The sequence below is a fragment of the Emydura macquarii genome, unplaced genomic scaffold (assembly GCF_026122565.2).
Source record: "Emydura macquarii macquarii isolate MOO-44397 ecotype Brisbane River unplaced genomic scaffold, CSIRO-AGI_Emac_v2 contig_3517, whole genome shotgun sequence".
Taxonomy (NCBI): Eukaryota; Metazoa; Chordata; order Testudines; family Chelidae; genus Emydura; species Emydura macquarii.
Genome location: NW_027133654.1, coordinates 9,251,118 through 9,269,624, shown reverse-complemented (window position 1 = coordinate 9,269,624; position 18,507 = coordinate 9,251,118).

The following is an 18,507-nucleotide window of genomic DNA, read 5'->3' as shown; positions in this document are numbered from 1 at the left end:
CAATGTTTTTGGTTCGGCCAGCAAACTGAAAAATCAGGGGAAATACTTGGTTCTAGAGCTGTTCAGAACTTGTCAGCAAATTGGAAAAGTTCATTTCTGGTTAGTGTGCATGCATTGGTGCACATACACACATCTTTATAACCATTAGCCCAGTGATTTTAAATCTTCTCTCTGCCTGGTTCAGAGGAGGGATTTGAATCTACCTCTCCTCTTTCCCAGGTGAGTGGCTCAATCACCAGGTTATACAGTCACTGTCACACTCTCTCTCTCTGGAACAATGAGTATTTAAGTATCTATACCAAGTGGAACATCTGGATAGCAATCCACCCAGATTAATCACCAGACTATAAGCTATTAGGGCACTCCGATGGAAGGAGGGAGAGCTGAGTTCAAGTCCCTGCTCCAGAGTGGATATTCAAATCTGAGTCTCCGCATCCCAACCAAGTGCCTTAACCACTGGACAAAAGGGACAGCTGGGAAGACACACACACACACAATTTGCTGTCCCAGAATAGACTTTTCCAGTTTGTCAGCAAATTCAGTACATTTTCAGAACCAAAACTGAACCGAATATTTTTCCTGATTCTTTGGTTTGTTGGCCACATTGAAAAAAACAACAACAATTGTTCAATTCTTGTTATAACCCTGGTAAAACTACACCCTGCTGGACACCCACCAGCTGACTGTTTCTGGGCACCAGTACGTTAGATCTGTGCGCTTTTATAATGACCACCACACATTACTCCTGCATTTCTCCTGCAGGATGATTCTGGCAGTCACCCCCTCAGCCATCACCTATCATATACTTGCATATCTCTAGAAGGTAAAGCCAGGATTTAGCTGATGGAGTAGATGGCCGTAGACACCATACTGTGTCTGAACAAAGACAAAGCTACTTTATTTTATCATTTAAGAGCTTGGCATATAATGACAAGATAAATGGTCTTAAATAAAACACTCTTGTGTTCTTCTCTCTTTGGCTAATTCTATGATTTTTTTGATATTTTGGCAAACACCAGCCCTCTTAAGGGTTTGAAAGCTACGCAGTTTGTTTAGCACGACCTTCTTTGTTACTACAGGGTGCCAATGACCTAATCATTGCAAAGATTATTATAAATCTCTGACCTGACCTATTGGTTATTACAGCCTGCCACTGGAAGTCTAGACTTAAATATTTTACAATGAAATGTGGATCACCAGACTTTGCCTGGAGCTCTGGGCAGATTACGCCACAGCCACACCTGTAGGCTTGATTGTAATGTCCGAGCCAAAACCTGGTTTGGCTTTTTGCTCATCTGATCGCTCTAAATGAACGGCGGGCCACAGCGCACCTGGCACAGCATTGATATAGTTCAGCAATAGTGCTGTTCACAACAGGGGGGTGCAATTCTTTTCAGACAATCAAATGGCTACAATTGTTCAGAATGATACATAGCCAGCAGCCAGTGCCAGGTAACTTCAGACACATTACACAACATTCTGCATCTCCAGCTTTAGATGAATGGGAAAAGGAAAGAATAAAAAGATGCTTCTTGGGCTGGATTTTTAATTCCTTTCATGTTTTTCTCCCAGTGGCATGTTTCTTTCATAGTTCATAAGCCTGCCTCATGCGTAATGATAAAGGGAGGCAGTTTGTGTAGTGGCTGGAGCAAGAGTCAGGAATCTCGGATTCTATTCCAGACAGCCACTGATTTGCTTTATGACCTTAACTTGTCGGTACCTCAGATTACCTATCTGTAAGACAGATATGAGAATACCTTTCTCAAAGGTGGCACAAGGTTTAACTGATGTTTGGAAAGCACTTTGACATAACAGAATGGGACAGAACACGTTAGAATGCAAAGTAATAGTATTATCATTAGAGTTGGTCCAATAGTAAGAAAAATTATTCAAGAACATTTTTCTGAATTTTGATTTTTTTTAAAATTTAGTCATGTTCCCATCCTTCATGTTCACTTAGCGAACAGGCTTGCAAGCTGGTTTTTACTTACAAAGATATAGGTGTACACTTGTTCTTCATGCAAATACCATATTTGCATCCAAACAAAAAGATTTATCGTGAGTACAGGCACTCACTATTTGTACCCAAAGCTGCCTACTTCTTGTACTGAGTTTTTCATCCAATCTTGGAGTTAAAACAAGACCAGCTGACTCAGTTTATCAGTAAGACACCTCAAATAACAAATACTCAAAGATATGGTCACATCAAATAGTTTGCAAACAAACTTTAGCATAAAATATGTTTGAATAAAGTGTTTGTTGAGAATTCCTCATAATTATTACATTGAAGAAGAGTCAAATCTTTGTGGATAATTAATTAACAAAAGAAAGGGCAAGATTAGTCAGATAAATTATTCATTACAAATAGCTCATCCAGCTTTCATTATAAAGCATGTGGCAGCATTATGTCTAGTAGTTTTATTTTGCACTTGAATTTTTAAATATGTCATAAGCACGAAAGAATAACTAGGGACAGAGCCATTTTCTGTGTAAAGTAGGAAGGTGAATTCTGCATAGTGAGGTTCTAAACATACCATGGGAGTAGCTAGGATCTCTTGCTAAGCCATTCAACCAGTTATTTCAACCACTCGAAAAAGCTATATCATCCCTTCTGGAACCAGATGCGGTTCAAGTAGCTTTTTATGCCTACTAATAACTTTTTGTCAGGTCCTGCCTTCCACTCCTCCATTTCCCCAAATCTCCTCTCCCCTTCTGCCCTCTCCTTGTGGCCAACAGAGGTGTCCTATACAAGCCCATAGATCCACCTAGATTCTTATAATGGCACCCAGCACTGTCATATCTAAGCACTTCTCTGGAGATCAAAGGGAGTAGGGACCTGCATCTCTTCTGGTCAAAATCCATGAAGGACTGCCACAATAGATCAAGCAGGCAGGAAGAGTTGCTGGGAGTCTCCAACATGAGGGAAAATAATGGCTCTAGGCAGAGGCTGACAATATGATATGGATAGCTGGGCAATGAGGAACTGGAAAGCCACAGTAGAAAGAGGGCAATTGGGGAGAATGGAGGAGGCCTGAAGGAAGATGCAAAGATGGCATTGGGGTCCAGAGGATAGTGATGTTTGGATTCATATTTAGTATTATATATACATTTATTTACTTGTTTTAAGCAAAGCAACCTACTCGGTGTTCACTGATTAACCAAAAAGGTGGGTTCATCTCACCCTTACGTATTATTTAGTGATAAGAAAACAAGTCAGGTATAAAGCACAATACAAACTAGAATGGAAAAAAGAAAACCCTAAAGGCTACTCAGCACAAGAGGATTATTTATTTTGGTCCAGACTCTTAGGTCATAAATCCTGTGTGGAGTTTATTTTTAGCAATATGTTTTTTTGCTAATAAAGATTCCACATGCTGCTGTCATTAACACATTAAAATGGAGATAAAATAAATCACAGTGGAGTCCTAGTTTTTATGTACGTGTATCTGCTTTTGAAGAGATGTTGCAAGAGGGAACTGTGAGTCAACAATCCTTTATGTTTAAATAATGCCCTTTGAGATTCTGTATGTTCTGGCACAAAGCAAACCAAATGTCTAAACTGATCCTGCCATATATTATGTGATCATGGGGAAGAAGTGTTTAATCATTATTACTAAAGCCACAATTTTGTTTTGATGAATCAACTGAACATTGTTTGCATACCATGCACCATAGAATTTATATTTCAAGCCAAGTAGCTAAACTAAGCATTATCATTTACCATATGTTATGTGAATGTCACTATTACCCTTCATGTCTGGAAGTGGAGGTGACTTTTTCCTTGCATACCTTGCTTTTTACCATTTTAGCATTTCAAATCTTCAAAATTTTGTACTCACAAAGATGTGGCAGGTGCTGTTCTCTCGATCAGTACAGGACTGAGCCCTTAGACTGTGAGGTGTTCGTCTAAGGGAAATGGGCCTTCTTCTTACCGGCTGTGGAGCTTGCCAAGCCAATTTGCGGCAGCCTCATCAGAACGTGTGAAGCCCTCAGACCACCTTCAAATCTGGTCAGAGGGCATTCATCAGTGATGTGTGACATTGTCCATCTTTGGCCAAAGCTGCATGTGGGATCTTTGTTGACCCCAGCTGTGAAGGCTGGCTGCGCCTGGACCCTGGCCAGTCTGAAATCGGTTCAGAAGGGTCTATGAGGGGTGTGACAAATCAAAGCCGGGTACACGCAGGGCGGCACCAGTTATGAGAGACTGGTTTCTGATGTCAGCTGCAGCCCAGTCTTCATGCTATATCCACTTCACAGCAAACTCTTGGCAGGGAAAGTGGGGCCACAACAGTGCCTCAAAGACAAGCATACTCTTTGGTGGTCAAATAGGTCGGTGTTTAGTACTAGGCTTGGATTTGCTCTGATCTTCCCAATCATTCTGGCTGTAGCCTCCTTGGGACAGATTGGGGGGGGGAGGGAGGGAAGTGATGTTGCTTAACATGGGAAGCGGCAGTACCAGTGTGGGTCAAATCATGACAGTTACGATGCGCGTAGTTGAATGTAGTTGTGTGTCAACCAACTTGATGTGAGAAGAATGGAGCCAGACCAGAGCACGGTATTCTGCTGCAGAGTAACAGAGGGCTATACTAGACGATCGGAGAGTTTGAGCGTTTGTTCCCCATTAAGTGCCAGCCAATTTGCTTAGGAGGTTGTCACCCATACTCACCTTAGCCACATTTTTCCTCAGGTGGTTAAGATATGCTTGATCTATCTAGGCATACTCCAAGGTGAGATTTGCATGTCAAGGCATGTCTACTGAGAAAGGTAGTCATGGAAATGGTGATGATCCCACAATTCCAGTGGCAAGGTATTCAAGAATATGTTGATAGGAATATGGGACAATCCTGCTTTGGTAGGAGGTTAGGGTATGTACTGCATAGCCTAAAGAACCAGAGTCCCTAGTTTGGTGCTGCCACTCTGAGCTGTACGTAAGGCAAATTGTGGCCCAATAGCCAGCATGATCACCCCAGAATAAGAGTGATCTCACAGAGAGTGACAGAGCTTGTAGAAGGGCTCTTACAACATTCTGACTCTCTGCTGCCAGGATACAAGGGGAAAGGGTACATGGATGAAGGAAAGGAGAATGGCCAGGAGGCCCCTGTGCTACACTAATCAATGGCTGTATTTTCTGCCCTTGTATCCATTTGCAACTCACATAAATTAGAGCATCCCTCAGCCTTACATCAGCTCAACACACAAGGGGTCAATTCCACCCTAACTATGTTACAATTGTTATTATTTATTCATTCTGAAAGCCCAGAAGTTTGTTAGGTGTCAGAAAGAAACTTCTGAAGATATAATCCCTGTCCTAAAATGGTTATAGTCTAAACAGGACATATTGCCATCGTGAGGGTGATAAATAAACAAAAGGGAGTGGAAGGTGAAGGAAGGACTAGTGTTTCATTAATTACCACAGAGAGTCACTCAGTAAGTCTTACACCTTCTTGGTGCCATTAAATTAGTTTGTTTCCTAACTGACTTCTCCTTGATGGGGCAGCAGAGATAGTCACCCAAGTGCTCACAGTCCTTCACTAGAAAGTGTATAATTGCCCTCAGCTAGGCCTGCAGCCTTCTCCAGGCTGCAGCAATGTCAGTGATCAAGGTGTTGCAGATAGCCCCCTCTCACAGTAGTAGTAAATAACACTTCCTTATTCACTTTCTCCACACCAGTCACACCTCTATCATATCCTCTCTTAGTCGGCTCTTTTCCAAGATGAAAAGTCCCAGTGTGTTTAATCTCTCCTCTTATGAAAGCTGTTCCATATCGTTAAATCATTTTTGTTGCCCTTCTTAGTACCTTTTCCAATTCTAATATAATTTTTTTTGAGATGGGTGACCAGACCTGCATGCAGTATTCAAGGTCTGCGTGTACCATGGATTTATATAGTGGCATTATGATATTTTCTGCCTTACTATCTATCCCTTTCCTAATGGTTTCTAATATTGTTAGCTTTTTGACTGCTGCTGCTGCATGTTGAGTGGATGTTTTCAGAGAATTATCCACAATGACTTCAAGATCTCTTTCTTGAGTGGTAACAGCTAATTTATACCCAATCATTTTGTATCTATAGTTGGCATTATTTTTTTCCAATGTGCCTTATTTTGCACTTATCAACATTGAATTTCATCTGCCATTTTGTTGCCCAGTCGCCAGGTTTGTGAGATCCCTTGTAACTCTTCACAGAAAGTTTTGGACTTAACTATCTTGAGTAATTTTGTGTCCTCTGAAAATTTTGCCACCTAACTGTTTACCCCTTTTTCCAGATCATTTATTAATATGTTAAACAGACCTGATCCTAGTACAGATCCCTGGGAGACTGCTATTTACCTCTCTCCATTCTGAAAACTGACCAATTATTACTACCTTTCAATTTTCTGTCTTTTAATAGTTACTGATCCATGAGAGGACCTTCCCTCTTATCCCATGACTGCTTACTTTGCTTAAGAGACTTTGATGAGGGACTTTGTCAAAGGCTTTCTGAAAGCCAAGTACACAATATCCACTGGATCACACTTGTCCACCTTTGTTGACCCCCTCAAAGAATTCTAAAAGATTGGTGATGCATGCTTTCCCTTTACAAAAAACATATGGACTCTTCCCCAACAAATCAGGTTCATCTCTGTGTCTGATAATTTGGCTCTTTACTATAGGTTCAATCAATGTGCCTGGTAGTGAAGTTAGGTTTACAGGCCTGTAATTGCCAAGATTGACTCTGAATCCCTTTTTTTTGAAAATTGATGTCACGTTAGCTATCCCCAGTCATCTGGCACAGAAACTGATAGGTTACATACTACAGTTAATAGTTCTGCAATTTCATATTTGAGTTTCTTCAGAAGTCTTAGGTAGATACCGTCTAGTCCTGGTGACTTATTACTGTTAAATTTATCAATTTGATCCAAAACCTCCCCTATTGACTGCTCAATCTGGGATTGTTCCTCAGATTCATCACCTAAAAGGAATGGGTTAGATGTAGGAAATTCCCTCACATCCTCTGCAGTGAAGACAGATGCAAAGAATTCATTTAACTTCTCTGCAATGGCCTTATCTTCCTTTAACATTTCAATTTACCTCCTTTAACATCTTGGTCATCCAGTGGGCCCACCGATTGTTTAACAGGTTTCCTACTTCTGATGTACTTAAAAACATTTTTGCTGTTAGTTTTTGAGTCTTTGGCTAGTTGCTCTTTAAATTTTTTTTGGCCTGCCTAATTATCCTTTTACACTTGACTTGCCGGAGTTTATACTCCTTTCTGTTTTCCTCAGTAGGATTTAATTTCCAATTTTAAAGAATGCCTTTTTGCCTCTAACCATTTCTTTTCCTTTGTTGGTTAGCCCTGGTGCCACTTTTTTGTTCCTCTTTCTGTGTTTTTCAATTTGGGGTATATATTTAAGCTGAGAAGAAAGGTGGCATATATACTGCTCTCCTTCTGAGAGCTCCTCCAGATTGGCCTGGAGAAAGGGGAGCCCTGCTCCACTCTGTATTCCTGAGCCTGGGCCTTAAGGTGACAGTGCCCTGGAAAGATCACTGCTAACTCCCTGGGTCCATCTCCTCTCTTCTAATTTTAGCCTCTGCTCACACCAACATTCCTGGAAAGGGGAGTTCTGGCCCCCCTTAAACTAAAAGAGGCAGCATTCCCCATTACAGCTGGAAGCACATGAAATATTGTTAATTCTTCTTATTTCAAGGCACAGCCAAGAATGAGGCTAATCCACTCTTCGGTTTGATGCCATGGTTATTCACACATTTGGCTTCATACCCCAGAAATACAAAACCCACACCAACAAAATCAAAAACAAAACATTAATCGTCAACCTAACTGAATTCTCATTTCTGGGATATAAACAAATGATTGTCAGCCACCCACTGAGTTACCCAGCACTGGAAATGCAACTGAGAGTCCTTCATTATGGTATGCAGGAAACATGGTCTGTTCTTGTGCTGTCGGAAACCTTCTGCATACCGCATGTGCGTCAGTACCAATTGATCTCTGCCCATGTTGCCTCTTTAGTGGAAGAAATGATGAAACCTGACAACCATGAGTCATTTTGCATGCAGCCTTTTAATTTTCATCTGAACAAAGGCTTCAGATAGCATGGAATCTAAGCCTGGGTCAGATTAGTCTAACTGTACTATAGGAAAGTTGTTGCTGTCTCTGAAAGGATCACCTATTTTAGAATGGAAAACATTTCACAACCTTAACATAGCTGGCCCACTATAATAATTTTAAAGACATTCCCCCATCAACTTATACCAGTTTTAAAGCAGGACAAATTTTAGGCCCTAACAATACAAGCTCCTTTCTCTACCTATAAGAGAATCCCTTATTTTGGCAGCAGAACATTACTGTCAGCATGGGTGTGCCTTTACTAGATTATAAAGGGTTACTGTACTAACACAAACTATCAACAGACATAAAGAATATGTCATTGACTTTGAAATTTTAGTTGAAATCAAAGGAAAACACTCCAGTTTTCTGGTTTATTTAGTATAGCAAAGTAAATATGATTTGAAGATGTGGTTCTGCTATTAAATTTAGGCAGCCCTCACAAAGTGATCTACCATGTCTGGCAGCTCTACAGTGGTTTGCACTAAGCAAATTTACTTTTCACAGTCTGTTTCTGAATTCACCACAAGGTCCCGTACGATTATTGTGCACCAGGAAGCAATCTGAATATACTAGTGTTGTTGGGTTTCTGCCAAAAAGTCTAGTCATAACCTCATCTTGTGAATGAAGCGTTTTATTAAAAAATGGAAAATCATTTAAGACAATGATTTATGTAGCATAAAATGTGAAGAATGTTATCTTTTCCTTGTCTTTCAAAATATCACATTCAAGTGAAACTGCACTGACTGGATCCTTCCACTTTTCAAATTTTAGACAATTTATTAAAACACCAATGGACAACACGATAATGCACTGGTTAGAACAGCAAATATTCTGGTTAGATAGTAGCTAGGGCAGCAGTTTTTTTCTGGTAATTTGTTGCTTGGAGTAGCTAGAGTAGCAAATTGCATGATTCACTTCTGGGCCTGATTTTCAGAGGTGCTGAGCAACCACAACTCTCATTTTGAAGTGAATGGATGTTGTAGATGCTCAGCACCTCTGAAAGAAGGTCTAACACATTTCTTCAGCTTGTTGAAATGTAATGATATGTGACTACAGCTGGGCTGAAATATTCCACCCGTACAATTTTCCATCAGAAAATGCTGATATGACACAATCAAAAAGTTCCACAGGAATGCACCAATTCTATCAAAAATGTGGTGAAAACCAGATAGTTTCCAATGGAAGCTCTCTGATTTCCTGCCAGCTCTCCCACCTACCTCCCTAGAAGCCAGCCTGGCTGACAACTTGGATCAAAGCTCCCAAGCACAGACTTCCCAGCTCTGCACCAGCTTGCCTACTAGGCTACTCGGGGAGCCCAGTGGCCTACTCCCTAGCTAGCCAGTTTCCAGGCTCCTCAGCCACCTGGCTTTCGGGCTCCCACGTTCCCTGGCAGGCCACTTCCCAGCTAGCCCATTCCCCTGGTGTTCCTCGGCTTGTAGCTCCCCGGCAAGTCACCTTCCTGGCTCACAGGGAGTTCAGGAAAACAGTCAGCCAGGACACCCTGCCCACCAGGTGAGCAGCCAGCAAACCAAAATAAATCAACGTAATTTCTCCTGAAATGGAATTTTTATGGAAATCCTTTCCTATGAAAAATGTTGCAGTTTTGACTTTCAAGAGTCTTTTTGTTTTTATGCTGAATTTTTCATGGGAAGATATTTTTATTTTCTGAACAGCTCTACTGTGACCATTTACTAAATATATTTTAGATGTGTAACAGACACGTTTCTATTCTAAAACATATAGTCAAAGGGAGGGTGAAGGAAGCAGAACTACTCAGACAAACAAATCCCTCAGAGAGAAGAAAATACCTTTCCTGGTCATGAGTATGGCTATTGAAACACAATGGCCCAACAATCCAATCAGCAGAACAGCAGTCTCTTGATAGCCCAGACTGGAATTTGACCTGACCTGATTGAGCTGGTTTGAGGTATTGGAAAATATTAAGAAAATCAATTGGGGAAATGCAGGGGGTCCCCTCAGGAAATGTCTCTGTAGTCCACAGAAGCCATAGTTAATGGATTTTCACCAGCCCCTTTTAGGAGGAGGATTCATTTTAAAAGGAGATAGAATTTGGTAGAGAAAAAGAAAAAATCCTCTCCAGCAGGTCAGACTCAAACATTTCTGTCTGAAAATATGTTTGCTGTTACTGTAACTAAGATGGCCAAACTGATTAGCTTTTGAGGAAAGTAAAATCTAGATACGATCTATATTTGGTTTTGTTTAAAGTCTTTTTTCTCTATCTTCAAATAAGAATCTGGTTTTACAAAGAATTTGACTGTAAGCTTGGAATTTCCATACTGTTCCATTCCCTGAGGTGAGGTGGACCTGCAAGGGAAGAGTTCTAGAGTCTGGGACACCCCCATTTTAATCTGGTGTCCAAGGTCTAGGGCAAAAGAGTCCTTCTTTCAGGGAAGGGAAAATTGCAGAGGCAGAAGCAGGCCCTCACCAAGGGGAATGATTGAGAGACTAAGAAGGAGACTGAGGTGGGGGAAAGGGCCCAGAGGTAACAATATACTTTCTTCCAACACGATTTTAATTTTAAGACTTTTTTCTACAGAATTTTACTGAAGAGTTCAGGGAGATTTTGGGGCTGTTTATAAACAATTCATTCCATTATAATTAACCTTTCTATACAAACACCTTTATCTTTCCAAGCTTCTCCACCCACCAGAGAAAGAATGAGTGCTACAAAGAAGGATAAGTGTGTCTCCATTGATGAGAATAGGGAACTAAAACTATGTACTCTGGAATTCTAGCCCAGGGTCTGCCTCTGGCACACTTGTGACATTGGGATGGTAATTTAGGCCAAGATGTTTCAGTACCTACTATTAGACACCTTAACTCATTATGCACCTAAAAATAACTGATCTAATTTTTAAGGGTGCTGAGCATACACAGCTCCCAGTACCAGGAAAGGAGGGGACAGGGTCTTTGTGTCCCTAGAGAAACTGAGGGGATCTGTGGAACTTGGGGACAGAATCCCTTGCTTCTTGCACAGGATTTGGCACCCTACAATGGAAGAATTTGGAGAAAACTACACAAGAGTGAATCACCAACCCTCCTGCATGTTTTTTTCCAGAGGAGGGGGTTACTCCCCTGCCTAAATACTTTTTTTTTTTTTATAGCCGCTGTGTTATTTAATATTAATTAATTACATTAAATATACACAGCAATGTCTGTCCATTAAGCTCTAGTCTAGGTCTGGAATTTATTAACTTTAAAACATTATCCAGCTTGCCAGCCAGAGGACGGTGAAAGATGATATTGTGTGTGAGTGTACACACACACACATACTTTCTGATTGTGAGGGTAGCTCCCTCATCTTGGCAACTGTCTCAGTCTCTCTCTCCTCACTTTTAAAAGAAGCGCCTTTGAGTTCCAGTCACCTCCACCCAAAATTTATTTTTTTACATCACCACTCTGGATTCCATATGAATCGTATTTTATCCTGAGGGTGCAGAGCTGTACGGAGAGGGGGTGCTGAAAAATGAAATAATTATTAACCTTGTTATTAAGAAACAAGCTGGCATCCTGGAAAATGCCAGAGTTCAAAAGGCTGACAAACAAGCCTGATAAATTAAATCGTTTGCCAGAGTGACTAATGAATGAGCTTCAAATGACATTTTTACAAACCTCTTACTGTACACATTCCATTTTCTAGACAGTTCAATGGACGTTAGTATACTGAATTCAGAGGGCAGTATAGACTAAAAAAGACTTTAGATAACTAAACGGAAACCTTAAATATACTACTTTGTTAGGACAGAAGGTGATCATTTGTAGTAACTAGATTCTCCAGTTACAATGTTTACATTGTACTTCTTCCATTCATTTAACTCCTCTGCGACACATGCACTGGTATGACTTGAGGGGTGTGAGGGAATGTGGAAGGTGAAGCAGAGAAACATACCACAGTGTAGAGCATTATTCAAGGTGGCTGCAGCTGGGGAAAAAAAACCTCGAGGTTTTTTTTGACAGCTCTTTCCATAGTACAAAAATCACATAGGCCGGAGTGCATTTCATTAGTTCATGCAGCAATTTCCTTTCCTCAAGTTGCCTTTTCATCTACCGTTGTGGAGAACGTATTTTACATTCACTGGGCCAAACTTCCTCCAGAGTAACTCTATCTAGGTCTATGGAGTTATGCCAAGAATACTTTCAGCTCCTTGTCTCTTTCTTTCTAGGACCATTACACTACCTGACACCAGCATCTTCCCACGGGATGTGGCTTTTTGGTCAGCCAAGCAGCATGCACAGACATGAGGCAACAGTTTCTGCCCAGCAACTGGTAGCTGCCTGAGAGTTCCATCGAGGCCCACACACTGGTGAAATGAGACACCTCTGAGCATTGTGGAAGTGGAAGCTACATGCAATAATCTTTGTCTTCCAAAAGGAAAGTTTAAATGGCACGTTAAGGGGCAGGTGCTGCCCTGGAAAAGCAAAAAGCATTCAATCCAAACATTTTGGCAGTTCTCTACATATCATGGTAGCAAGACTTCAACCATATTATTAAGCACCTTTACTTTTGCAGCTCCAGTTATAAGCAGGTCTCTGGGAGGGGCCTGCAGACCCAGAAATGAATGGGCGCAACCAATCCATTGGCTAACCCTATAGCTGGGACTATATTTAATCCATTTCCCCTCTTTCTTCATGGCACCCCATTGTGACTTAAAAAAACAGAATAGACAACATGGCTCTGGCCTCATGGGAGATTCTTCCACTTCACTGAGCCACAGAACTGGGCTCACATTGCTTGAGCCTATATGCTTGGGCAGGCAAAAATCCCATTAACTTCAATCATGGTTGTATGGGATCAGATTGACCCGGCACATAGTTTTCCTTGCAAAAGGCTGAGTGGCAAAGAAGAAAATAGTTGATTGAACAAGAACTGAAGGCTAATAATGTTCAGAACATGAAAATCCTGCATTGTTTTAAAATTAAAATAAGACACAGCAAAATCAGGTTCACTCTCACACATCATTTTTATTGTTATTAAATGCCTCCTCTGCAGCCTAAAACAATGGAAGCAATGTTCACTTTAAATATGTGTACACAGAAGAATGAAGCATTTCCTGTGTTCTTGAAAAAATTGTGGTAATTCTTTTCTTCTGTTAATTTAACTGTTCTGGGAAATGTTTGGAAGAATATTGCTAGCTCCCCACATTTGACATGGCTAATGAGAGAAACAGTGATTGGGAACCTGGAAGTAGCTCTGCTGGAATTGCCTGCCTTTGTGGTGGAATGTTGTTACCTTTTCATGGAAGCCTCATAAATATCCAGCAACAGAGAAAGTGCCACCTCTGAGAAGAAAACAGAAATCTATTTCTTTCTCATCTTTTCTGTAACCTGCAAATCCCATTAGTGTGAATAAACGCAATTAGTGTGAATAAAACAAACTGTGCTGTTAGGGCAGCCAGATTAGATGGCATTTGGAAAATATCAGGGGTCTGATTCTCCTCATTTATATCGGTGTAAAGCAGAAATAGCTCTGTTAAAATCAGCAGAATCACATGGGTGCTAAAAGAATGGTTACTTATCTCATAACTGTTGTTCTTCAAGATGTGTCGCTCGTGTCCATTCTGAATGTAGGTGTGTGCGCGTACCACAGGCACCGGTGCCAGAAGTTTTTCCCCTAGCGGTATCCATAGAGCCAGCTCTAGCGCCCTCTGCAGTGGCGCGTGTATGTGCTCGCATATATGGCACTGCTGTACTTCTCCCTCTCAGTTCCTTCTTGCCGGAACTCTGACAGAGGGGATGGAGGGTGGGCTATGGAATGGACATGAGCAACACATCTCGAAGAACAACAGTTATGAGGTAAGTAACCATTCTTTCTTCTTCGAGTGCTTGCTCATCTCCATTCTGAATATAGGTGACTCACCAGCTGTATCTCCAGAGGTGGGCAGAGTTCATGGCTGGGAAGATTGCAGAACTGCTCTGCCGAATCCCGCATCATCCCAAGCTTGCTGCGTGATGGCATAGTGGGACATGGAGGTATGCACGGACGACCACTAAGCAGCCTAACAAATATCCTGAATAGGTATGAGCGCCAGGTAGGCCACTGAAGACGCTTAAGCTCTAGTGGAATGAGCTTACAGAAATGCTGGAGGTACAGCCATGGCATGTTCATAACAGGTACAAATGCAGTCTGTGATCCAGGACGATATTCGCTGCGAGGAAACCTGTTTGCCCTCCCTCCTGTCCACAATTGCCACAAAGAGCTGCATGGAGCAGCAGAATGATCTTGTCCTATCAATGTAGAAGGCCAGAGCCCTCCTTACATCGAATGAGTGCAGACATCTCTTTTCCTTGGAGCCGTGAGGGTTAGGGCAGAATACCGGTAGAAAGATGTCCTGGTTAACATGAAAGTAGGAGACAACCCAGGGGAGGAATGCCGGATGAGGGCAGAGCCAAACTTTATCCTTGAAAAACACCGTATAAGGTGGCTCTGAGGTCAGTGCCTTAATCTCCGAAACCCTGCAAGCAGAAGTAATTGCTACCAAGAATGCCACCTTCCAGGACAGATGCATGAGCGAGCAGGAGGCCAACAGTTCAAAGGGCAGAGCAGTGAGCCGAGACAGGACAACATTCAGGTCCCATTGGGGAACTGGCTCCCTAATCTGATGGAAGAGTCTTTCCAGCCCTTTGAGGAATCTAGGAGTCAATCTATGAGAGAAGACCAATCGGTGGGTGGAACACCGATATTGCCGCTAGGTGGACTTTCACCAACGAAAAGGCTAAGCCTCCCTGTTTCAAATGAAGCAGATAGTCCAGGATTGTCTGTATAGAAGACTTTGTCGGTGACATCTTGTGATCAGCCGCCCTGCAAGCAAAGCGCTTCCATTTTGCTAGGCAGGATGCTCTAGCAGAAGGCTCTCTGCTTTCCAGCAGCACTCTGTGGACCTGGGCTAAACAGTGTCGCTCTTCCCTGCTCAGCCACGAAGCAACCAAGCTCCTAGTAAGGAGGTGAGGCCCGGGTGAAGCAGCCGGACGTTGTCCTGGGAGATGAGATCCAGGCGCAGCGGTAGAGACCACGACCAAGCCACAGAGAGGTCTCGCAGCATCCCAAACCAGTGCTGGTGAGGCCACTCTGGGGCTACCAAAATGACTCAAGCTTTGTCTCTCTTGACTTTCACCAGGACTCTGTACACCAACGGTATTGGGGGAAACACATACATGAGACCCCCCCGACCTCGAGAGTAGAAACGCGTCCGTCAGAGATATCCTCCGACCCCAGTAGAGAGCAGAATTGGGCACATTTCCTGTTCTCCCTGGTGGCAAACAGGTCCACCCGGGGAACTCCCCACCTTTGGAAGATGTGGTTGGCTACCTCCTGGTGGAATGACCACTTGTGGTGAGAGCAAAAGGACTTGTTCAAACAATCTGCCAGGGTATTCTTTAGCCCCAGTAGATGAACTGCTTCTAGGGTAATGTGCTCCACACAAAAGTCCCAGAGACATATGGCTTCCTGGCACAGGACTGGGGACCTGGCTCTTCCTTGCCTGTTGATATAATACATTGCTGCTGTGTTGTCCATAAGTACTCTCACTGCTCTGTTGGACAGATGCGGCCAAAACACCTCACAGGCCAGCCTGATGGCTCTGAACCCCTTGACATTTATATGCACGCTTAGCTCCTCCCTGGACCAACGACCTTGTATCCTGAGGGTCCCCAGGTAGGCCCCCATCCCAGATCCAAGGCATCTGAGACCAGAGACCGTGTTGGCCTCGGGGCCATGAAGGGAATTCCTGCCAGTACCTGACTGGGGTTCTAGAGAGGTAAGTATGCAGGAGGGGATTGTGACCATCCTGTCCAGGGGATGTTGTGACAGGAGATATACCATAGCCAGTCACTTTTGGAGTGGCTGCAAGCGTAGCCTCGTGTGATGGACCATGCAGGTACAAGCCGCCATATGTCCTAGCAGGCTGAGGCATACCCTTGCCGTGGTAACTGGGTGGCCCTGTAGATTGGCTAGAAGCTTTATCATTGCCTGAAATCTGGCGTTGGCAGCAGCACCCTGGCTTGTACAGAGTTTAGGACAGCCACCACAAACTCTATTCTCTGAATTGGCATGAGTAACGCCTTCTGTTCGTTTATTAACAGGCCCAGCAACTGGCACGTGTCTCTCATGATCTGCACGTCTTGATGGACCTGCTCCCTCAAGCAGTCTCTGATAAACCAATCATCCAGGCAGGGGAAAACCTTGCACCTGAGGTAGGCCACTATCACTGCCATACACTTGGTAAAAACACAGGAAGTAATGGAAAGGCCAAATGGTAGGACAGCGAATTGGAAATGCTGTGCGCCTACTGTAAACTGCAGGAACCTCCTGTGGCCCGGGAAGATAGCGATATGGAAGTAAACATCCTTTAAATCGGGGGAAGCAAACCAGTCGCCCAGATCCAGCGAGGGAATGATGGCCGCTTAGAAGACCATGTGAAACTTCAACCTTTTGAGGAACTTGTTCAGGGCCCTCAGGTCTAATATGGGCCTGAGGCCCCCTTTCACTTTTGGGATCAAGAAGTACCTTGAGTAGAACCCTTTTCCCCTGAGGTTGTGAGGAACCTCCTCCACCACCCCTAACTGTATGAGGTCTTGAACATCCTGGATGAGGAGTTGCTCCTGAGAGGGGACCCTGAAGAGGGTCAGTGAAGGAGGGTGTGAGAGCGGGATTGAAGTGAACTGAAGAGTGTAGCCAGTAACCACCGTGTTCAAAACCCAGTGGTCCAATGTAATCACCCTCCAGGCCAGGAGGAAGGGGGCAAGACGGGAGGCAAATGGGTGGGAGACTGGATCTCAGGCACGAACCGGTCGTTGTCCTCAGGCGCACCTTCAAAAGCCTTTCTTTCCATCTGAGGAATGGCGGCTTGGGCCTGGCTTTGAGGATGATGCTGGTGAATTGCCCTGGCAGCACTTGTAACCTCTGTTTCTCCTCCTATAGGGCTCTCCCCTGGACTGTCCTCCAAAGCGCTGCTGCTGTGAAGGCCTGAAGTGCTTTCTTGATGAGGACAGGGTATAAAGGCCCAAAGATCACATTGTGGCCCTAGAGTTATTTAGGCCATGCAGCCTGGAGTCAGTTTGGTCTGTGAACAGAGTGGTGCCATCAAACGGGAGGTCCTGGATGGAGTGCTGTACCTCTGTTGAGAGACCAGATGACTGGAGCCATGAGGCCCTCCTCATAGACACCGCAGAGGCCATTGCCCCTGCTGCCGAGTCTGCTGTGTCTGAAGCCGCCTATAGTGAGGCCCTGACTAAAGTCCTACTCTCCTCCAGGATGCCCTCAAACTCCTGCTTTGAGGGCTGGGTGAGGGAGCCGGTGAATTTCTCGAGCGACTGCCATATATTAAGGTGGTATCGCCTCAGCAATGCCTGCTGTTTGGCTACCCTTAGCTGCAAGCTTGCCATTGAATAAATTTTACATCCTAATAAGTCCATCTTTTTTGCCTTTTTATTCTTTTGTGTAGAGCTCATTTGCCCTTTCCTGTCTCGTTCATTTGCCACTGCGACCACCAGCGAGCCCAGAGCCAGATGAGCATACAAATATTCAAACCCTCTAGTGGGCACATAATATTTTTTCTCTGCCCACTTGGATCTGGGGGGGCAGAGACATTGGGGTTTGCTACAAGGCCTTATCCAGTTTGACTACTCCATCGTGCACAGAGGAGGACCACTCTGGAAGGAGCTGCGGATACTAGGACTCCAAAGAGTTCATCCACTGGATCTTTGAGCTCCTCTATCTTAAGGCCCAGGTTAGCCACTACCCTTCTTAGCAGGTCCTGATATGCCCTATAATTGTCCAGTGGGGCCTGTGAAGGGCCTGCGACTACCTCATCAGAGGAGAATGAGGAGGCGGCCAGCAGTTGACAGGGTGCAGGCACCTTTTCCAGAGATGGCCACTGATGGACTCCCTGACAATGACTCCACATGGTCTGAGTCAACGTCTACTGCTGGTGCCATAGTGATGTTCTTTGAGGAGTGTGGCACCGAAGCTCCTGTAGAGGAAAGTGGATACAGCACCAGGGGGTGGGGGAACCCACTGGGGTTCCAGTACTGCCAAGGCCCTGACCAATGCCATTGCAACCAACCCCCCATCTGTGCTGGCATAGGGGCAGGCACAGGCAGTTTCATAGCTTGTCCTCTTTCCTGAGCTCAAGGAAGAATGCTCTGGTCACCACTGGGGCACCGACCTCATTTGTTTATCTGCCTCTCAGCATCAAAGATCTGGTGCCGGGGAGCGGTGACCAGAGCCGGATCATTGGTGATGCCACAATCGCGTCTTGTCCTTGGGTTTCCTATAAGGACTCACGCGGTTCCGCAGCTCTGGTGCCCTGCTGCATGCCAGTGATACATGATGCCTGAGGCTCGGAGAAATTCGGGACCCTGAAGAGTACCAACGTTTGGA